We start from the raw sequence: 25,380 nt of genomic DNA, 5'->3' as shown, positions 1-25,380 counted from the left end.
TAATACATTGATATTTATATTGATATTTACCACTTTGCCCACTAACAAGAGATCATTAGCCATGATCTAATACATTGATATTTACCACTTTGCCCACTAACAAGAGATCATTAGCCATGTCAATTGCACCATAGATAATATTTACCTTTGACCTAAGGGATATGCTGGAAAGTGTATATACCTGAACACTACATTTTTATACCATAGAATATAAACTAGAAGGTTTAACATTAGAAAAGCAAAACAATTCAAACATGTTCCATGAAAATTATGGGCAATGACAGTATGATGTAGCAGAAAATTAGGTGTATTTTATGTCAGAAATTCATGGCTGTGAATCCTGGATTGATTTAATCATTCTCAAATTCAGTTTCCATATTTGTAGGATAGTCACTAAATTATACTAAAGTGTAAATGAAACAATATGTGGAAAGGGTTTAGGACTATGCCATTTCTCAACAAAAGATTGTTATTATAAAGGATTCTGTAGAGGAATTGATGATGGATTTTGAACTAGAGAAAGAAGAAAGGATGATCTTCTCAATGTAGGTGGTGAGTTTGAGAGTGAGAAACTGCCACATCTTCCCTGTATAAATACATGGTTTGTGCACCAAGTGACTCTATGATACTCCCTTGAAAAAACTTGTGCACTGAACGAAGTGCCTGGAGTTGTGCGGTTCCCTAGTTTCACAGTCAGCCAGGATAGTCCTGCAGACTACCCCGCAGACAGTGGTACGTTGACTACTTCTCCTTTCCTGTTCAATTTAATTCAGTATAAACTTATTGCCAGATATTAAAACTTTCAAAGGTAAATAGTGCATGACTTGTTGCTATTAGGCACACATAAAAAAAGAAGGTCACAGTAAAGAAGGTCAGTGCTTTCAAAAAAGTTTTAAAGGGATTAGTGGAGTGCAAAAGTGGGACTCCAACCATAGTTTTGGGAGGCAGGATATTAAAGAGGGTCAGACAAGTCTGATGAGGAGGTGAATAGATAGCCTTAAAGAATACACATGGTCCAATCAAGTGGAAGAGTGTTGGTTGTAAAAAGGAAACACCCAGAGTCATAAAAAATCTAGGTGTTTGGGAGGCTACTAGAAGTTGGATATATCTAGATAATTGATTAGAAAGATAAATGGACGGTAATGTTGACAGCAGATACACTAACAAGACAAAAAAGACTGGAAGAAATGAACTGGTGGTGGCTTAACTTCCTACAATGCCAAAGAGTTATTTATCCAAAGGGAATCTTCACTTCTCAAATACAGTATAAAACAGTCTTGCCCAGCTGACCTGTGTCCCAATCCCTTATCATCACACTGAATCAAAGCTGGGGAATTTGTGCTGAGATACTGCCTGTCTTGGGCTTTTAGAGAGACGATAAAGACTTCAAATATTGAGTGACTTCATTGGTATATCAATAATCATGAAACAGACAAGACAGGGTCTGGTATCAAAATATTGCATGGGAAGTGGCAGTTTAAGACAGTAAATGAAAATCCCTTCATTCCAAGGCCCATGGATCTCTCATTTGTCAAACAAGAGAACTGAATTAAATCTGTATTTCCAATATTTTTGACACAATATGATTTTGTTAATATATAAACTAGTAAATCTAATTAGGAATGATTTTAAGTGCTTTTGTCATTTGGGGGCTCAGTGTTTACATTTAATTGATTATAAATTAAAAGTATGATTTGTCAACACAGTAGTTTGCTAGGGCTGCCATAATAAATTACCAGAAACTGGTAATTTTAAACTGGTTTAAAACAACAGAAATTTATTCTTTCACAGCTAGGAGGCCAACGTCTGAAATCAAGGTGTTGATGGGGAGGTGCTTCCACCAAAGGCTTCAGAGGAGAATCCTACTTTTCTTCCAGGTTCTGGTGGCTCCAGGGTTGCCGTGGTTTGGAGCTGTATCACTCCAGTCTCTGTCTTCATTTTCATAGGGCCTCCTCCACCATGTTTCTGTTTCTGTTTTCTTTTCTATATCTTTCTTACAAGGACACTAGTCACTGGATTTAGGACATACTATGAACCAAGATGATCTCATTTCAAGATCCTTGTCTTAATTACATCTGCCAAGACTGTCATTCCAAATAAGGCCACATTCTGAGGTTCTAGGTAGATACATCTTTTCAAGGATCACTATTCAAACCACTACAATCACTAACAAATTATTGAGTGATATTCTTATTTTTGCTTCTCGATATGAAAGAATAGCTTGTATCAGGCCGTCTCTCCAGCTAAGAACTTTGAAATCTGGATACAATACACAAAAACATCAGATCTAAGAGCAAGCAGAGAATAACTTTGGCATCCAGGACTTCAAAGAAGCCAAGATGTGGAGAAAAGCAGAAACATCTTGAGAAGAGCCAGACCGTCTACCACTTAGCCTCCTGTCTATTCATAAGGAGCAGAGGCTGAAATGCTAGGCAGAAAGTCATGGCTTGAAGCTTTTGACAATCTCATGGGATCAGGGAGACAAAAATAGAGTGTAGGGTGATCAATGCAGCCAGGATTTCAGTGACTAAAATTTTGAAGAAAAAGAAGCAACAGATTTTAGCTTCTGGAAATATTTTCTCAAAGTATTTGTGGTTTCATAAATGCTACCTCACAACTGTTGGAATGGCTATCGTCAAAAGAAACAATTAACAAGTGTTGCCAAGGATGTGGAGAAAAAGGAATTATTGTGCTTTAGTGGGAATGTATATTGGTACAGCCACTATGAAAACAGTATAGAGGTGCCTCTAAAAATTAAAAGTAGAACTACCATATGATATAGCAATTCCCCTTCTGGATATATATCTGAAGGAAATGAAATCAGGAACTCCAAGAGATACCTGCACACCAGTGTTCATCACAGCACATTCACAATAGCCAAGACAAGGAAACAACCTAAGTGTATATCTATGGATAAATAGATACAGAAGATATGAAATTGATAAAGAAGATATATATGTATATATCTCATATATATATATATATAAATATATATATATGCACGCATACACAATGGAATACTATTCAGCCATGAGAAAGAAGGAAACCCTGCCTTTTTATGACAACATGGATGAACCCTGAAGGCATTATGCTAAGTGAAATGTTAGACAAAGAAAGATAAATAATGTATGATATTACTTATATGTGGAATCTAAAAAAGCTGAACGCATAGAAACAGAGAATAATTGGTGGTTGCCAGGGCCTTGGGGTGGAGGAAATGGGGAGAAGTTGGTTAAAGGGTACTAACTTCTAGTATAGATGAACAAGCTCTGGGCACCTAATGTATAGCATGGTGATTGTAGTTAACAAAACTGCATTATATACTTGAAAGCTGATAATAGAGTAGATCTTAAAAGTTCTCATCTCAAAAAAGAAATGGTAATTATATGAGGTGATGGAGGTGTTAGTAAACCCTACCACGCTAATCATTTCACAATATATAAGTGTATCAAATCAACATGCTATACACCTTTAACTTACACAATGCTAAATATCAATTATATATCAATAATTTTGGAAAAGAAAAAAATAAAGATGATTACACACAATTCAAGGTGTTCCTAGTTACTCAAACTTACGCTATAGAGTCAAGCCACTTGCTATTACTTATACCATTCCCTTTGCTTATACTGTATATATTTTGGTAACTCCTCTGTAACAGTGAGTTCCATCGTACATAAACACATTTAATGTACTTAAATTCAAATAAATATGCTTAGAGAAATGCAAACATTATTACTTTCCCAGTTCAACACGCAAGCACAAAATAAATTACAAACCATAACCTAAAAAAACTTGTAGAGCTTGTGAGTCCCTTCTGAATGGTAAGGTGAGTACGTGATCTAAGCAATAGATGCAATCAAATCTGAACTAGTAAATGTCTGTCGGCCAAAACCAAAGGAAAACATTATGTGAGTAATTTAATATCTCCCTGACCATTAATGAAGAAGTGAGATATTTTGTTCAGCTGGCCATGAAATTTGTTGTGATAGCCTTTATGTGAAGAATCATTTATAGAGGAACAATGCCTAATGAAGAGTTAAAGGAATGGTCTATAGAAAAGAGTTAAAAGAATAGTCTATAGTCTAACAGACATCAGAAAAAAACCATAATTTTATTCAAGTTTTTCCAGCAATAAGCCATTTGAGAGATTAGATTTCTGAATATTGTTTCGCTCTGAGATTATTTACCCTACATTACTATATACTCTAGACATCCTTACATCCCTAGGACCATGCAGGATTATATATACAAACTGTATACCACACTTTATGTGTGAGTGTAAGCATCTCCAGTAGGGTTATTTTGTTTATGGATGACTTTTGCATTATGTGCTGATCTTAGAAATTAACCTGCTACCTCTACCTTATATGCTGAAAGTCCCTTGTATGTTTAAATGTTACACCCAAATGCTATTTTTTTGGGGAAATTTTCCTTTTTTAAAAATCCCGTCAGGATAAGTAAGATTTCCTTGGTTTGTTGGCAATTTCACCAACCCTCTGCCCAAGCACTTATCTCTGCTCTCCAATTAGATGTTTGATTAGATTGTGAGATTTTCTAGGGCTGGGATTGACTTTTTTATTTTTATTTTTTTAATGCTATTCTTGTCTGCTTACATTCTTTTTATGTATGTATGTATGTATGGCTGTGTTGGGTCTTCGTTTCTATGCGAGGGCTTTCTCTAGTTGTGGCAAGCGGGGGCCACTCTTCATCGCGGTGCGCGGGCCTCTCACTATCGCGGCCTCTCGTTGCCGAGCACAGGCTCCAGACGCGCAGGCTCAGTAATTGTGGTTCACAGGCCGAGTTGCTCCGCGGCATGTGGGATCTTCCCAGACCAGGGCTCGAACCCGCGTCCCCTGCATTGGCAGGCAGATTCTCAACCACCGCACCACCAGGGAAGCCCTGGGATTGACTTTTATTTGTTGGTTCCACTTGGCTTACAGCACCGTGACTGTAGCATGCTATGTGTTAAAGGCATTTGCAATGAATGAATTTTAAAGTCTGTTTTTTAAAAGGGCAATTTGATGACTCTCACACAAATATAAAATGAACATGTGTCAGAAATTTTATTCAGCTCATTAATTAATGATAGAATCAAATCGGTAATATAGTATAACCAGTGCAAAGAACATTTGAGAAGGAAAGTCTGTGTGTGCGTGTGTGCGCGTGCGTGATTTAATCAGGGAAGTTACGAATATTTCTGGCTTATATTCAAAATGAGTGAATGTATTACAGTATAATAAAAGTCTACAATTTAACATATGACTTCACTTAGTTTGAGGGCTTTAGTCAATAGTAAATAGTGATTTGATCTCAGTATATTCCCCTAGAAAATGCTTAAGTGGCTTTTACTCCTGAGTGATATTGAAAATATATGCTTTCTCTAAGCCACAGAACAACTGCCCACTGGCTTGAGCTGATGGGTTGCATTACCAAACCCTTGTACAGTGCAGAAGGTTCTGGAACTGGAGTAAGGAGGCCCCAGTTGTGGTCTAGTTCCTCTACTAGTATGAAAAGGCTATATAATTTCAACTGAAAAACATTCCGAAAAAGGCAAAATTATGGGTATAATATATTATTCAGTGGTTGCAAGAGGTTTAGAGGTAAGAGAGGGATGAATAGGTAAGCACAGAGGATGTCTCGGGCACTGAAAATACTTTGTATGATAATGATGGACACATATCATTACACATTTGTCCAAACCCATTAAATGTGCAACACCAACAGTGAACCCGAATGTACACTGTGGACTTTGGGTGATAATGACGTGGCAATGTAGGTTCATCAATTGTAATAATGTATCACTTTGGCTAAGGAGGTTGGTAATGAGGGAGGCTATGCCTGTGTGGGGTCAGAGTGTATATGGGAAATCTGTACTTTCCACTCAATTTTGCTGTGAACCTAAAACTGCTCTAAACAATAAAGCTTATTAAAAAGTAACTAAATAATTTCTCTTAAAAATATATTTCCTACATTTTTTTTACCTTATTCTAACTTTGTCTAATTTTTCATAAAGGAGTAAATTAGTTTGTTCTTACTAAAAGTATCCGTTAATTGAATGTAGCAGCATTTCTTCTAAGGGGTCACCAAGTAGGTGCTGATTCTATTAACTTAGAAATTCAGTTACACAAAATGACCAATTTTACTATCATTGCCAGATAATTGAGGACTCACTGTAATGGTTTAGTGACTTGATTTCTCACCATTGTGTTAATATGCTGTATAACTTGCTCTTTGAGAATGGATTACCTTTGGATATTTTAGTGGCAGTAAAATCAATGATTATAAAGCACAGGTTTACAATAAAAATCTCTGAACTCGAATTTAAGTCAACTTGGAAATGGAAAATTGGGATTTGTATTTTTTTTTAACATCTTTATTGGAGTATAATTGCTTTACAATTGTGCGTTAGTTTCTGCTTTATAACAAAGTGAATCAGCTGTACATGTACATATATCCCCATATTGCCTCCCTCTTGCATCTCCCTCCCACCCTCCCTATCCCACCCCTCTAGGTGGTCACAAAGCACTGAGCTGATCTCCCTGTGCTATGTGGCTGTTTTCCACTAGCTATCAATTTTACATTTGATAGTATATATAAGTCCATGCCACTCTCTCACTTCATCCCAGCTTACCCTTCCCCCTCCCCGTGTCCTCAAGTCCATTCTCTACATCTGCGTCTTTATTCCGGTCCTGGCCCTATGTTCTTCAGAACCATTTTTTTTTCTTAGATTCCAAATATATGTGTTAGCATACTGTATTTATTTTTCTCTTTTTGACTTACTTCACTCTGTACGACAGTCTCCAAGTCCATCCACCTCACTGCTAATAACTCAATTTCATTTCTTTATATGGCTGAGTAATATTCCATTGTATGTATGTGCCACAACTTCTACTTAAGTGTCCATCGAGAGAGGAATGGATAAAGAATATGTGGGATTTGTATTTTTAAACAATACTTAGGAGATGACAGTTTACCATACGAACAATTAATGGATTTATTAATCATTTTTAATAAGAAATAAGGATACATACAGTGAACTTCTGTTAGTGTTTATATAAACAATAGGATGTTAGAACTGGAATGGACCAGGGAAGTTGTTGGTTGTAACTGATTCATTTTACAGGTGAGGAAACTGAGGTGCACTCATAAAGCTTGTTAGTTATTATGAAACACTAAATGGATAATGAAGTAATATGCAGTTTTACAAGAACACATCACTTCCTTGTATGAGTTATAATCATTGTCCAGTATTTGACTGTGCTATTTGTTGTATTATTAGAGATACACTGGATAAGCAGTATATATATATATTTTTACAGGCAGTAAAATTAGTATTTTGAACCAAAAATGACTCATAAAACATAACCAACTTCACTATATATGGGTTTCCACCTACCAAATTCACTGGATTTTGAGGAAATATTTTGTGGAAATATTTTGAGGTAGGAGAAATAGGTTCCTGGGGAAAATATATGAAACCTGTGATTCACTCTGAAATAAAATGTTATCACTCCCAAATTTATGTTTTCTAATCTTGATGAAAACAAGCTTACCAGAAGATTGTATTCTTTTCTGTAGTTTTCGTAGGTCCAGGCTTTTTTCTGTTAGTATAAAATATGGTGGTTTAGAAAGCTGGAGACTTTAATATTCTGTTCTGAGAAAATGATCAGAGTTGAGGAAAGTGGAAGAAGAAAGTACTATCTGTGTCTCATGCTTCCACCTCCAAAATGCGTGACTATATAAAGAAAAATTACATCTTCCCAAATGTGGCAAAGTTAATACTTTTTAAAAGTTTCTCATGATTGGCAAAACAGATTTCAGAAAAAAGAAAAAAAATAAACTGGCTGATGAATTTAAACAGTAGGATGTTGAACTACTTCAAAATAATAGTTCTGAAGGGACATGAACCTGATTCCTTTCTGACTTGCCCATCCTCCAGGGTCTTGGTGCTCCAGCCGGGTGTCAGGTCTGAGGCTCTCAGGTGGGAGAGCCAAGTTAAGGACATTGGACCACCAGAGACCTCCCGGCCCCATTTAATATCAATCGGCGGGAGCTCTCCCTGACACCTGCATCTCAGTGTTAAGACCCAGCTCCATTCCACAACCAGCAAGCTCCAGTGCTGGACACCCCATGCCAAACAACTAGCAAGACAGGAACACAGCCCCAACCATTAGCAGAAAAGCTGCATAAAATCATAATAATTTCAAAGATATCCCAAAACACACCACTGGACGTGGTCCTGCCCACCAGAAAGAAAATATCCAGCATCATCCACCAGAACACAGGCACCAGTCCCCTCCACCAGGAAGCCTACACAACCCACTGAATGAACCTTACCCATGGGAGGGCAGACACCAAAAACAATGGGAACTATGAACTTGCAGCCTGCGAAAAGGAGACCACAAACACTGTAAGTTAAGCAAAATGAGAAGACAGAGAAGTACACAGCAAATGAAGAAGCAAGGTAAAAACCCACCAGACCAAACAAATGAAGAGGAAATAGGCAGTCTACCTTAAAAGAGAATTCAGAGTAATGGTAGTAAAGATGATCCAAAATCTTGGAAATAGAATGGAGAAAATACAAGAAACATTTAACAACGACCTAGAAGAACTAAAGAGCAAACAAACAATGATGAACAACACAATAAATGAAATTAAAAATTCTCAAGAAGGAATCAATAGCAGAATAACTGAAGCAGAAGAATGGATAAGTGACCTGGAAGATAAAATAGTGGAAATAACTACTGCAGAGCAGAATAAAGAAAAAACAATGAAAAGAATTGAGGACACACTCAGAGACCTTTAGGACAACATTAAATGCACCAACATTTGAATTACAGGGGTCCCAGAAGAAGAAGAGAAAAAGAAAGGGACTGAGAAAATATTTGAAGAGATTATAGTTGAAAACTTCCCTAATATGGGAAAGGAAATAGTCAATCAAGTCCAGGAAGCACAGAGAGTCCCATACAGGATAAATCCAAGGAGAAATATGCCAAGACACATATTAATCAAACTGTCAAAAATTAAATACAAAGAAAAATATTAAAAGCAACAAGGGAAAAACAACAAATAACATACAAGGGAATCTTCATAAGGTTAACAGCTGATGTTTCAACAGAAACTCTGCAAGCCAGAAGGGAGCGGCAGGACATATTTAAAGTGATGAAAGGGAAAAATCTACAACCAAGATTACTCTACCTAGCAAGGATCTCATTCAGATTCGACCAAGAAGTTAAAACCTTTACAGACAAGCAAAAGCTAAGAGAATTCAGCAACACAAAACCAGCTTTACAACAAATGCTAAAGGAACTTCTCTAGGCAGGAGACACAAGAGAAGGAAAAGACCTACAATAACAAACCCAAAACAATTGAGAAAATGGTAATAGGAACATACATATCGATAATTACCTTAAATGTAAATGGATTAAATGCTCCAACCAAAAGACACAGACTGGCTGAAAGGATACAAAAACAAGACCCGTATATATGCTGTCTATAAGAGACCAACTTCAGACCTAGGGACACACACAGACTGCAAGTGAGGGGATAGAAAAAGATATTCCATGTAAATGGAATCAAAAGAGAGCTGGAGAAGCAATTCTCATACCAGACAACATAGACTGTAAAATAAAGAATATTACAGAAGACAAAGAAGGACTCTACATAATGATCAAGGAATCAATTAAAGAAGAAGATATAACAATTGTAAATATATATGCGCCCAACATAGGAGCACCTCAATACATAAGGCAAATGCTAATAGCCACAAAAAGGGAAATCGACAGTAACACAATCATAGTAGGGTACTTTAACACCACACTTTCACCAATGGGCAGATCATCCAAAATGAAAATAAATAAGGAAACATAAGCTTTAAATGACACATTAAAGAAGATGGAATTAATTAATACTTATAGGATATTCAATCCAAAAACAACAGAATACATTTCCTTCTCAAGTGTTCATGGAACATTCTCCAGGGTAGATCATATCTTGGGTCACAAATCAAGCCTTGGTAAACTTAAGAAAATTGAAATCATATCAAGTATCTTTTCTGACCACAACACTATGAGACTAGATATCAATTAAAGGAAAAGAGCTGTAAAAAATACAAACACATGGAGGCTAAACAATACAATAATAAATAACCAAAAGATCACTGAAGAAATCAGAGGAAATCAAAAAACACCTAGAAACAAATGACAATGAAAACACTATGACCCAAAACCTATGGGATTCAGCAAAAGCAGTTCTAAGAGGGAAGTTTATAGCAATACAATCTTACCTCAAGAAACAAGAAAAATCTCAAATAAACAGCCTACATTACACCTAAGCAATTAGAGAAAGAAGAACAAAAAACCCCAGAGTTGGCAGAAGGAAAGAAATCATAAAGATCAGATCAGAAATAAATGAATAAGAAATGAAGGAAACAATAGCAAAGATCAATAAAACTAAAAGCTAGTTCTTTGGGAAGATAAACAAAATTGAAAAACCATCAGCCAGATTCATCAAGAAAAAGAGGAAGAAGACTCATATCAATAGAATTAGAAATGAAAAAGAAGTAACAACTGACACTGCAAAAATACAAAGGATCATGAGAGATTACTACAAGCAACAATATGTCAATTAAATGGACAAACTACAAGAGATGGACCAACTCTTAGAAAAGCACAGCCTCCCGAGACTGAACCAGGAAGAAACAGAAAATAGAAACAGACGAATCACAAGCACTGAAATTGAGACTGTGATTAAAAATCTTCCAAAAAACAAAAGCCCAGCACCAGGTGGCTTCACAGGCGAACTCTATCAAACATTTAGAGAAGAGCTAACACCCATACTTCTCAAACTCTTCCAAAATATAGCAGAGGGAGGAACACTCCCAAACTCACTCTACAAGGCCAACATCACCCTTATACCAAAACCAGACAAAGATGTCACAAAAAAGAAAACTACAGGCTGATATCACTTATGAACATAGATGCAAAAAAGTCAACAAAATAGTAGTAAACAGAATCCAACAGCACATTAAAAGGATCATATATCATGATCAAGTGGGGTTTAATCCCAGGAATGCAAGGATTCTTTGATATATGCAAATCAATCAATGTGATACACCATATTAACAAACTGAAGGAGAAAAACCATATGATCATGTCAATAGATGCAGAAAAAGCTTTTGACAAAATTCAACACCCCTTTATGATTAAAAACCCTCCAGAATGTAGGCATAGAGGGAACTTACCTCAACATAATAAAGGCCACACATGACAAACCCACAGCAAGCATCGTCCTTAATAGTGAAAAACTGAAAACATTTCCACTAAGATCAGGAACAAGACAAGGTTGCCCACTCTCACCACTATTATTCAACATAGTTTTGGAAGTGTTAGCGACAGCAATCAGAGAAGAAAAAGAAATAAAAGGAATCCAAATCGGAAAAGAAGAAGTAAAGCTGTCACTGTTTGCAGATGACATGATACTATACATAGAGAATCCTAAAGATGCTACCAGAAAACTACTAGAGCTAATCAATGAATTTCGTAAAGTAGCAGGATACAAAATTAATGCAGAAATGAAACACAATGCAACAGAAATCTCTTGCATTCCTATACACTAATGATGAAAAATCTGAAAGAGAATTTAAGGAAACACTCCCATTTACTATTGCAAAAAAAAGAATAAAATACCTAGGAATAAACCTACCTAAGGACACAAAAGACCTGTATGCAGGAAACTATAAGACACTGATGAAAGAAATTAAAGATGATACAAACAGATGGAGAGATATACCATGTTCTTGGATTGGATGAATCAACTTTGTGAAAATGACTATACTCCAAAGCAATCCCTATCAAACTACCAATGACATTTTTCACAGAACTAGAACAAAAATGTTCACAATTTGTATGACAACACAAAAGACAGCGAATAGCCAAAGTAATAATGAGAATGAAAAGTGGAGCTTTAGAAATTAGGCTCCCTGACTTCAGACTATATACATAGATACAGTAATCAAGATAGTATGGTACTGGCACAAACACAGAAATATAGATCAATGGAACAGGATAGAAAGCCCAGAGATAAACCCACACACATATGGTCACCTTATCTTTGATAAAGGAGGCAAGGATATACAGTGGAGAAAAGACAGTCTCTTCAATAAATGGTGCTGGGAAAACTGTACAGCTATATGTAAAAGAATGAAATTAAAACACTCCCTAACACCATACACAAAAGTAAACTCAAAATGGATTAAAGACCTAAATGTAAGGCCAGACACTATTAAACTCTTAGAGGAAAACATAGGCAGAATCCTCCATGACATAAATCACAGCAAGATCCTTTTTGACCCACCTCCTAGAGAAATGGAAATAAAAACAAAAATAAACATATGGGACCTAATGAAACTTAAAATCTTTTGTACAGCAAAGGAAACCATAAACAAGATGAAAAGACAACCCTCAAAATGGGAGAAAATATTTGCAAATGAAGCAACTGGCAAAGGATTAATCTCCAAAATTTACAAGCAGTTCAATATCAAAAAGACAAAAAACCCAATCCAAAAATGGGCAGAAGACTTAAATAGACATTTCTCCAAAGAAGATATACAGATTGCCAACAAACACATGAAAGAATGCTCAACATCATTAATCATTAGAGAAATGCAAATCAAAACTACAATGAGATATCATCTCACACCAGTCAGAATGGCCATCATCAAAAATTCTACAAACAATAAATGCTGGAGAGGGTGTGGAGAAAAGGGAACACTCTTGCACTGTTGGTGGGAATGTAAATTGATACAACTATTATGGAGAACAGTATGGTGGTTCCTTAAAAAACTAAAAATAGAACTTCCATATAACACAGCAACCCCACTACTGGGCATATTCCCTGAGAAAACCATAATTCAAAAACAGTCATGCACCACAATGTTCACTGTAACTCTATATACAATAGCCAGGACATGGCAGCAACCTAAGTGTCCATCACAGATTAATGGATAAAGAAGATGTAGTACATATATACAATGGAATATGACTCAGCCATAAAAATAAACTAAATTGAGTTATTTGTAGTGAGGTGGATGGACCTAGAGTCTGTCATACAGAGTGAAGTAAGTCAGAAAGAGAAAAACAAATACTGTATGCTAACACATATATATGGAATCTAAAAAAAAAAAAAAATGGTCTGAAGAACCTAGGGCCAGGAGAGGAATAAAGACGCAGATGTGGAGAATGGACTTGAGGACATGGGGAGGGGAAAGGGTAAGCTAGGATGAAGTGAGAGAGTGGCATTGACATATATGGACTACCAAATGTAACATAGATAGCTAGTGGGAAGCAGCTGCATAGCACAGGGTGTTCACCTCCATGCTTTGTGACCACCTAGAGGGGTGGGATAGGGACGGTTGGAGGGATACATGAGATAGGGGATATGGGGATATATGTATACATATAGCTGATTCATTTTGTTATACAGCAGAAACTAACATAACATTGTAAAGCAATTATACTCCAATAAAAATGTTAAAAAAATAATAATTCTGTGATCCACTTAAGAACAATAATTCTCAAACTTAATTCCACAGGGCACCTTTGTCGGAATCAGCAGAGTGTTTGTTATAATGTTAGATTAGAGGAGGAATCAGTGTCAGGGTTCATTTTGTAGGCATGGCTTTCCTAAATAAAAAGTTTATCAGTAGGTTGTTGTGTGGCTCACAAAATTGACATAGAGGCCAGAAACAAAGGCTTGGAGAACAGGCAAGAATTAATGATAGTTGGGCAACAGAGTCATGCTGTGGTGATGGGCGTGTCGGGTTCCATTTCTGGCACCACTGCTTTTGTACTCCTGTCACTGCCACCACTCTATTCCTCATGCCATCGCTTCCACTGTCTCTGAGAATTACTTCGCAGTTTTGTGTATTTCTGAATTCATTCTTGAATCATTTCAAATTATTGTCTTAAGTTAGTGCATCCATTGGCTAAGTATCCGTGTCTTAATTTCCTCCAAGTTTGAATAATGGATTACATATCCATTTGGAAACCAGTAGGAAAAAAAGAGAAAATAGCTGCCAACTACACTGGTCCCACCCTAGTGAGACCCATCCAGCCTCTTGTAATAGGGAAAAACCTTTGTATTTTATAAGTTAATCACTAAAGAGATATTGCCAATAAGCTTAAATTATACATATTGGCCCATCTCTGGGAACCCTGCCTCCCAGGTACTGATCATTAAGCTAAAATACCTTTGTTTAGCTCACAGGAAGCATCCTGACCAGGCCTACCTGTGAATGACTTCAGGAAGGAAGAATTTAACACATCCCTCCAGAGGCTGAACAGAACCAGGAAAAGTATGACTTTACTCTCTTCCCTTTTAGTATAAAAGAAGCCTGGGGCTTCCCTGGTGGCATAGTGGTTGAGAATCTGCCTGCCAATGCAGGGGACGCGGGTTCGAGCCCTGGTCTGGGAAGATCCCACATGCCGCGGAGCAACTGGGCCCGTGAGCCAGAACTACTGAGCCTGCACGTCTGGAGTCTGTGCTCCGCAACAAGAGAGGCCCTGATAGTGAGAGGCCCGCGCACCGCAATGAAGAGTGGCCCCCGCTCGCCGCAACTAGAGAAAGCCCTAGCACAGAAACAAAGACCCAACACAGCTAAAAATAAATAAATAAATAAATTAAAAAAAAAAAAAAAGCCTGCATTCTAATTCAGGCAAGATGGTTCTTTGGGACACGAGTCCACCATCTTCTTGGTCTGCTGGTTTTCTGGATAAAGTCGCTAACCCTTACTCCAACAAAATGTCTCTCGATTTATTGGCCTGTCGTGTGGCAAACAGTATAAGCTTGGACTTGGTAACACCATTGAATCAAAATCTTAGAAGAATGATGAGATTTAGCATTTTTAAACAAATAAAGTCAGTTCTGCTATAATGTGACATAAATGTTCTTGTAATTCACTGTACTATACAAAACCACACAATAATAGCTTCAAGGGCTTATGAACAAAGTGAAGAAAGGAATACAGCACTAAAAAGTTCATTAGTGATGCACTGGAAAGAGATAGGACAGTAATGAACACAGTAGTACAGTTTGACACATGTTAAATGGCTAAGAAATACATAAATACTACAATAGAAATGGTCCTTTACCCTTAACAAGACTTGAAGTTTGCTTGTAGAAGTTGCATCAGGAGGGTTGTAGCTTATGTTATTGGTAAGTAATGGAAGGAAGGTTATCTGGAATCAAGTGGAGAGTTGTAATACCAGATGTGCAGGAGTTTGGCTCGAAACATGGATGCTGAAGTGAGGTAGCTGGTAGAAGTTTCAGGCCTGTGCTTGTGTGTCTTTTGTGTATTTCAGTGTGGCTCAGTTCAGTTGGGTGCATTTTTTGGAATTCACCTTTGCTTTCTCCAGATGAAATCTCACATAAGCAAAGGCGAAATTTGCGTTATGCTCAAATGGTTACCTAATATACCAATAATGTTGGAACAAATTCACACTTTAAAACAGATATCCAAGCAACATTGACTGTACTCCTGTGTGATTTTTGTGTAAATCAAAGCATTCAGATCATTAGAGGTTTGGGTCTTCTCTGACTATGCCATGTACTTTTCCTGTTAAATGCCCTCTAAGAGGCAGGGGTCATGATTTCTCATTCCCCCTCATTGGGCTAGCATAGATATGGGAGAAGGGACACTTTCACCTTTTCTCTCCTGCATAACTCCTTGCTTTTCAAGAGTTGATTTACAAGTCTTCCCTGTAGACTTCGGAATCACTGCAGCTATAATCCTGTATTTGCTCTCATCCAAAACGACCCATTTCCCCAACCTCAGTGACTTCAGTACCTGACTTATATTTTTTCTTTCCACTCCACCACCTATCATCATCTTCAGTGATGTTTTAACTTAGTTTGTGGTGTCTCCATTGACACCTTGATCTCTTAGATCCTAACACTGAAAAGCTACCGATCTTCATCTTCTTTTCATGGCAGCCACTCCCACACTCCTCATCACCCTAGTCTTTTCATCAGTATCATTGCTGCATATTAGTAAACCTGAATCAAGTTTGTGTCATTTTCTCATTTTTATTTATTTTCAGGTGAAATTTAAGCATAAAAACAGTGTTTAGCAATGCATTTCCTATTTGGTCTATCTCATTTGCCTATGTGCAAGCTATAAATATAACCATCAGAGCCTACACCTGGTCACATCATTGGCTTGCTTTACCAAATGTGAATAAGAGCAGAATGTTGAGATTCAACTAGTACTAGGAATGCTGCAACCTTATATATTCTCCAAGTAAAAACTATATGAATTTTCTTTCAATACAAAGATTTTTCTTCTGTATTTCAGTCCCTGCTGCTGTATTTTTAACTTTTCATTTTGTTGAAGAGATTAAAGAAAGATGATCATTATGAGTCTTCTAAGAAGCCAAGGGATGGCAGTTAGGTTAAAAGCTATTTATTCTGCACTTTGTATTTTCTTTGGTCCTTATATTCATATTGAACATAAGGTATCTGCTGCACAGATTGCTTTCAGAAAGATGAATTTGACTAAAAATCATACTATGCATTCATTCAATAAACATTTATTTCTGAATGCCTCCTATAATTCAGGGTATCTGCTAGCTCAGGGCACATAAAAATGAATGAGAAAAAGTTTTTGTCTTTAGGGAGCTGTAGTGGATTTCATGGCGCTCTGCCCATATAACATCACCCCAGCAGATGGAAGTGTTGGTGATTATCAGTTTTTAGCTGAGTCTCTCTTTGGTCCTTGTCCATAACTCACTTAAGGAAGCCTACCTCCCAGAGGAAGCCTGCATCTAATGACTGGTAAATATGGGGATTATTTCTCTTGCCCCAATTTGTGACAACTCTGAAGGGCCATCCCAGCTTCAGAGCTCCCATAAGATTGGCTGAGGCTTTTGTTGTCATTGCATCAATTCACAGCACAATTTCTCCCCCGTTTCTTCCACTCCCCCCCCCACGATCCTTGATCCTGAGAACACAAGAACACATTCCAGTGACCTTCCTGTATGCCCATCTGTATTTCAGAGTCTGATTCCTGGGGAGCCTGCTTGCAATGAGAATTCACTGTCTGGCTGGAGGATTAGTAACTGTGATAATGTTCGTCACGTGTTATTTCATGTTCTTCTTTTATTTTGTTTTTGTTTTGTTTTGTTTTAAATTTCCCTTGGAATATCAATGACTTTGTTACTGGTTTCTAAAAACTCATTTATGACTAAGGATGTTAACCATTTGTCATGCAATGTAAATGAAATACTATGTCTTATTACCATCAATTTACTCTGGTGTTTTGTATTGTGGTTGTGTTTTAAAATATAATGTTGTATTTAAAAAAGAAAAAGAAAATTAGTATAGATACCCCATGTCACCAACAGCATTAGTAATTGTGATCATATTTTGAAAATTACTTTAGTAGAGGTAACCCCATGTCATTGGGATTGGGATGGAAGTAGGGTCAGGAAAGGTTTTCTAGAGAAGGTGACTTCTAAATTTAGATTTTGTTATCAATAAGAGTTAAACAGAGATATGGGCAGGGAGGAGTGAAAGAGAAGGCCTTTTTGGACAGAGAAAACATTATGTGCAAAGGCAGACCTATAAGTGGGCTTGGCACATTCAGGAAACTTCTGGTAGGCCAGTATGACTTGAGCCTACTGGCAAGAGAGAAAGTGGGGAGATGTGATGATGAAGTGGGACTCAAGACCCAGTTCATGATGGCCTTGCATCTCTTGCTGAGGAATTTGCATTTTATAATGAAAACCTGTGGACTTTTGAAGTTTTAAGCAAAAAGCGTAGAAGATTATATTGACAATAATGTGAACATGAGGTGGAATGAGGTGAGGGTGAGACATGGAGGCCCTTTAAGAAGATGCTGTGATGCTGTGATGTAGAGAACAGACATATGGACACCAAGGGGGGAAAACTGCGGTGGGGTGGGGATGGTGGTGTGCTGAATTGGGCGATTGGGATTGACATGTATACACTGATGTGTATAAAATTGATGACTAATAAGAACCTGCAGTATAAACAAACAAACAAACAAACTAACTAATACTAAACTTTCATTGGGTTATTTGTATGGAAATATGTTAATATAAATGTTTCAGACATTACATGAAATTTCTAAAAATCTTATATGTTCTGGTATAATGTTATAAGTCATAATCCTAGTTATTACTTTAAAATGTATATCTCAGAAATAACTAATTTTCTTGTCAACTGCATTATTATGAACTTTCATCAAATCTTTAACTGTGGTCTTTTTTAAGTCTTTTGTCATTTACAGACAGTTCTGGGTGTACTCTGATGCTTTTGTAAATATGTTCCTATAAAAGGGTTTCATCTTCAGGAAATTCATGGAAAAGACTCTGACAAGTACAGGTTTCTGGTAACTGACTGTACTGCTGAACTGAATGAATAAGCATTTTCAGAACTCTGATGAAAAACTGATGAGCTCATAAAAGTGCTAACAAAAGATCAAGATAAAAAAAAATTAATTACATGGGACTGAGTGAACTGATGAGGATGAGTATAATTTTTGTGACTTTCTGTTTGAATTAAAAAAAAATAAAAAAATCCCACAAGGACTCAGAGGCAAAGAATATACAGATCAATTTTCACTGCAAAGTAAAGCAGCTGTTACAGTGGAGGATTACTGGACTGAATGTCAATATTATGACATAGTATGAGTGTGTTTCATGTATGGTAATTGCAATAATTGCTGCTTTTGTTGTGGTCATCCATGTACAATGCTTGGTGTCAGTCTATTTATCTCTTGTAAAAATAAAATACAGTGTGTGTGAAAAAAAAAAAAAAAGATGCTGTGGAAAACCAAGTAGAGAAAGTGGATAATATCAGGGCAGACAATGGGATGCAATGAGAGGATCTGGGGATTCATTGGATGTAAGGGATAAGGATGAGGAGATCTATCATTCTAGGGTGAACTGGTAGGGAGCATAAAAGAAGGGATTTGAGGGACAAATATGTTAATTTTAGTGTTGTACACATTGAGTTTGAAGTATTTATGGTGTATCTGAGAGGATAGATTCAAGAGAAAAAGGACAAAAGGAGAGAAAGAGACAGAGACATATAGGTTGTACTTGAAGTTGTGACTTGGGCTGCAGGGAAGAATGGACAGCGTAAGGAGGGAAATCAGCGTGTTTAAAGTAAGATGAAAGCAGGAGGTCACAGAGACAAGCTTCTAGAATTGGCGCTGTTGACATGGTTACTATCTACTTCATAACAAGGTGAAGACATTTTTTAAGTTTTCAAGTGTTTTATACTCTGTGTACATTTAAGTATTCTTCACAATAGTTTTTTTTTGGGGGGGGGCAATTACCTTTAAACTATAACTGAGGAAACTAACTTTAAGAAGGGTTCTGTGGTACTACTCTTATTATATAGTAAGTGATGGCTTGTCCAGGCTATTTATTTGGAAGATGAGTGGAAAGTAAAGATCTAGGGAGAGTTCAAATTAGTTTACAAGTCAATTCCTCCCATTTGCAACAGAATATGACTTTAGTTATCATATCCTCATGAACCAAATTATTTTGAAAATATTTTCAGACATTTTGTATGTATGATATTTTCAAAATTCACATGTATGATATTTTCAACATTCCACACTTTCCTTCCTTCACACTTCCTACCCCCATAACATTTTTTTCTGCCCTCTTCTTCTGATTTAAAGTTAACAGCTATTGACAAAAACTATATACAATAAAATGTAAATATTGATGCTATACCTGATCTTTAGTAATATTTTTTAAGTCAAATCTTTTAATAAATGTATTCATAAGGCAGGTTATATAATCTCACATTAAACTACATATTATCTCAAAGTGTGGCATATGACATTATTCATCCTCTAAATTATTTCTGTTTTTTATCCAGTATGATTCTTAATATGGATGCATATGGTACACCACATATTCCAAACAAGCTGCTGTTCTTTTTTCTCCTTTTGTTTTTCTCTTTATTTAGAATGAATGTTTCATAGTAGCTCTCGGAACTTACAGATATTTAACTAAGTGTAGATTGTATGGTACATTTGTGACCATCAAACATTATGTCTTTCAGCAGGCAACTAAAAAGGGCAAAATAGTCTAAATGCATTTTTAAATACCTTCTTCCAATCATTAACCACAGTGACCACGGCCATATTTTGTAAATGTAAAACACTGGAGTTCTTACGAGTATGCTCGTTACAGTCGTTTTTATTGATGATCTATATGAGCTTCATTTCCTAGCTGAGAAACCTTGTCGGTCAATTTATTCCAACATAACACCGTTTGGTTGGGTAGTTATTAATCCTGTAATTGTTCACGGCATGTCAGGAATAATTCAGTTAATTATTACAATATGTCTTACTTTGCTATGCTTCTCTATGTCAGAATACCCTTTGCATATATTGGAAGAAAAATCAGATGCTTATTTAAATTCTAGACATAAAAATTTATTACTAACTAAAAATATAAAAGAAAGACCTTTTTGTTTGCCCTACATAGAATATCTGCTAGCCTAGATGCAGGTTGATGAATTATAACCTCCTGATTTTAATTGATCCATCATCTCTATTTTTTTTAGGAATCTGGAAGAAGGAATTATTTTAACTGAATATTAGTTTCAATTAAATGTCATAGTGTAACAATTCACTCTCGATCATATTAAAAAGAGAATTTCATTTTTTTTCCAACCCAATATATGGAAATAGAGCTAATGTCTACAGTTCCATTATGGCCATGAAATTAAATGCTGTACAGCTAGGTAAAAAGCGTGATGATGTACATAATAACTTTCATGCACAGAATTAAATTCGGTTAAAGGTATTTGGGGTTGGATATGACTGAATGGATTCCAGAATGTAAAACCCTATCAATAAAACATAATAATGTATGGATTATTACATTCTAACACTCACAATAGTTTATTTTAGTTCACTATAGAAATGGAAAATGCAATATTCATTATGTAGTACTGCACTTGCATTAAATCAAGTTCAGCAGGGGCCTTCCGTAAGAGAAAGGAATACAACCACTGAGTTACAGTTAGCTTCTGTAGCTAGCTTCTATCTTTCTATGAGCTTGTTAACCAAATTAACATCCTTTTTTCAGGTCAAAGGAACGACAGTATTAATTGGCTGTGGCCAAAGGACTCTGCAGGAATATAAAGGCAAAGATGATTTCATTCCTGTTGATGACAGTGAGAGAGCATAGAAACAAAATAATAAACACAAAAATGCATTCTACTTCATCAGATAAAAATCACAAGCATTAAAGAAGAAACTGTGATGTTAGCTGTAGATCACTTAATTTGGAGTCATTTCACTCTAGATTTGCTACAGAGTTTTGTGAGTTTAGGCAAGTCATTAAATCTTAATTTACCTATAAAGATGGCATTTTAATACTTACTGGACTTAACAATAGAATGATGTAGTATAGGAGAACCTCTTTTTTAAAAAATGTTTAAGCACTGGACACGTAAAAAATTATGGAGGCTCAAGAGGGAGGGGATATGGGGATATATGTATGCATATGGCTGATTCACTTTGTTGTACAACAGAAACTAGCACAGCATTGTGAAGCAATTATACTCCAATAAAGATGTGTAGAAAAATAAAAAAACAAAAGATACGATAAAGGAAAAAAAAAGATTATAAATTTGCACCTAGAATATTTAGAACTACACACCAATGTTAATGTATATTAGCAATGAATTGACGTATTCACTACTTCTACTATCTATTGACTTTTCTGAAGTACTTCATAGCTTAACATACTTTATGATATTTTTGGTATACATGATTGTAGTATAATAAAGAATATATCTGGTCCTTGTCCCAGGTTCCTGTCATAGAGCTTCAAAAACCCATGGAATTTTCTGAGTGAAGAGTGTTTTTGTTGAGCTAATGATGTGACTCATTGTTGGCCCTTATATAGCTTCAAGATGGGGAAACTGGTTCCCAGAAGGGCCAGCCACATATTAAAGGTTGGAACTTTGAGTCAGCCTGGCCTCCTGGAAGGGGAGGGGGACTGGAGAATGAGTTCTATCATGTGGCCAGTGATTTAACCAATCATGCTTACATAATGCAACCCCAATAAAAACTCAGGACAAGAGGCTGAGTGGAGCTTCTTAATGGGTAACCCACTGATATCCAGAGAGGGTGATGCACCTGACTCCTTCGGGAGAAGACATGGAAGCTCTGCATGTGGGACTGTCCCAGACCTTTCCCTTTGTGTCTCCTTCTTTTTTGGTTGTTCTTGACATATATTTTATAATAAAACTATATTTATAATCAAAGTGCTTTCTTGAATTCTTTGAGTTATTCTAGTGAATTATTGAAGCTGAAGGGGTTGTGAGTAACCCTGGAGTTTTAACTGATCAGGCAGAAGTGTGAATTGCCCCTGAGACTTATAGCTGGCATCTGAAATGAGAGAAGTCTTGTGGAGAACTGAGACCTTAAACCTATAGAGTCTGACAGTAAGGGTAGTTGGTGCCAAAATAGTATTGCAGTACGGTACTTGGAGTGAAAATGGAATATTTATGATGGAAAAAAAATCAGAATATTTATTTTCCCTAAATATAACAGTATGATTGCAAACCGAAAAAAAAGAAATTCCATAAAAGTTTACTATAAAAAGTGTGCAAGATAGCATATTCAATTTTCAAGGAAATATAAATTATATATAGTGCAAAATGCCTTGATGAAAGTCAGTTGAATTAAGCCATCTAATTAGCTCCTTTAAAATTTGAGAACATAATTCTATTTTTTAATTCACTGACTTTCAATAAATAGGTGTGCCAAAATTTTAAGGGACAATGTGGTGGAATGTAAAACCTGATTATACTTCTGCTATAAAAGTCTAGGAATGCTACAAAAATAATTATAAAATACTACAAATGTTCCTTTAAATGCACACAGAACCTTAAATAAAGTAATTTAAATTCTAGGGAGTAAAAACAGAGAGAAAACTAAAGCCCTGTAAATATCCTATTTGAAGAAAGAGGGTGAGAATGATGGGAAGATGTTGGCTTAGGCCAAAGTGTGCTGAGGCTAGAGCTGGGAAAAATGTGTGAAGGCCGCATATTTGAGAGTTGGAATATTTGGGGCTGCCTGCTTAAAGCTGTATCCTTGAGAGGTTCCATGCTCAGTAAAAATTTGTATTAGGGAGAAAAAACTGCCATTTGTTCCCCTGATAGTCTCATAAATTTGTTATCTGATCTTCCCTCCTATTAAATACATTAAAATGCATTAATGGACTAACAAGAATATAAGGCATACTCAGAGGTCAAAAACTAAGTAAATGCAAATCCTTTGGAGTAAACAGCAGTGGAGCTGGCGTAAGCTTTGAGGTTATTTGCCTCATGTGGTGAAAAATGCCATGGAATGCCCTAAAGGATTATTCTACCAGAGTGCAGGTGATTATCAATAAACCTGTCACCTATGGGACTCCACTGTAGGGAAGGTTTCTGTCTTGGTTCTGGATAGAGATGAAAAAAATCTTTGAAACTTCCTATCTAAAAACTGGATCTCAGGTGGCTTTGCAACTCAAAGTCACATTATGTGGCAGGTCTGATAAACTCAAGACAGATACTTGGCAGATAAAAAATAATAATAATCCTCTCTGGAGGGATAAACATTGCATAGCAGAACTCAGATAATTTTCACAGATAAAGTTTTAAGAAATATGAAGTCTCAGAGTGAAAAATTTCAAAACATTCAAGCAAACAAGTCATCACTGATTGTATTCAGCAGAAATAATAGATAACAGAATTAGACCTGCTAAGAATTCACATATAGGAAGTATAGAGACTAAGGAATTTATGGGACATCATCAAGCAGACCAATGTAAACTATATGGAACCACAGAAAGAGAAGAAAACATGAAAGGGGCATAGGACTTATTTGAAGATATAATGGCCCCAAACGTCCCAAATCTAGGAAAAGAAATGGACATCCAAATTTAAGAAGTTCAAAGGGCTTAAAATATTTGGAACCTAAAGTGGTTCACACTAATACACATTATAATCCAAATATCAAAAGTCAAGGACAATTTTGAAAGCAGCAAGAGAAAAGTGACCCATCATGTACAAGTGATCTCTCATAAGATTATAAGCAGATTTCTCAGCAGGAACATTAAAGCCAAAAGGGATTGGATGATATATTCAAAGTGTTGAAAGAAAAAAAAAAAAACAAAACTGACAACCAAGAACACTGTATCTGACAAAACTGTCTTACAAAAATAAAGGAGAAATAAGGATCTTCCCAGATAAACAAAACTAGGAAAAGTTTATTACTACTAGTCTATCTAAAGAACTGCTAAAGAGAGTCCTTCAAATTGAAATAAAAAGCAGCTAGAAAGCAACATGAAAACATATGAAAATATAAAGATATCTGGTAAAGGAAAATATATAAGTTTAGACAAATATATATGCAGAACTCTGTAATACTGTAATGGTTGTGCATAAATCACCTTTAATCCTGGCATAGAATTTAAAGATAAAAGCATAAAATAACTAAAACAATAAAACTATGTTAGTGGATACAAATTATTAAAAAAATGTAGTTTGCGACATCAATCACATAAGGTGAGGGCAGAGAGATGCAAAGGAGTAGAGTTTATGTCTGTGATTGAAGTTAAGTTGCTATAGGTTTAAAACAATTTACAAAATAACAATAGTAAGTCCTTTCCTAACAGTAATTACTTTAAGTGAGAATGGATTAAATTTCACAATCAAGAGACACAGAGTAACTGACTGGATGAAAAACAAGACCCAACTAAATGATATCTACAAGACACTCACTTTAGATATAGGGAAATATATAGACTGAAAGTAAAAGGATTATAAAAGATATTCCATGCAAATGGTAACCAAAAGACAGCAGGGGTGGCCACACTTATATCAGACAAAATAGACTTTAAGTCAAAAACTGTTTTAAGAGAAAAAGAAGGAGATTATGTAACAAATAAAGAATCAATTCTCTGAGAAATATAGCAATTATAAATAAATATACACCTAACAAGAAAGAATCCATATATCTGAAGAAAATATTGAGAGCATTAAAGGGAAAAATAGACAGTAATATAATTATAGTAGGAGATTTAAATACCCCACTTTCAATAAAGGATATATCAACAGACAGAAGATCAATAAGAAAACAGAGGACTTGAACAACTCTATAGACCAATTGAGCTTAACAGATATATAGATATTATACATTCTTCTCTGGTGTGCATGGGACATTCTCCAGGATAGATCACATATTAGGCCGCAAAAAGTCTTTTTTAAAAATTTTTATTTATTTATTTTTTTAATTGAAATACAGTTGATTTACAATGCTGTGTTTGTTTCAGG

This window comes from Balaenoptera acutorostrata, chromosome 18 (genome assembly GCF_949987535.1).
Source record: "Balaenoptera acutorostrata chromosome 18, mBalAcu1.1, whole genome shotgun sequence".
NCBI classification, from domain to species: domain Eukaryota; kingdom Metazoa; phylum Chordata; class Mammalia; order Artiodactyla; family Balaenopteridae; genus Balaenoptera; species Balaenoptera acutorostrata.
This window is presented reverse-complemented; position numbering follows the sequence as displayed.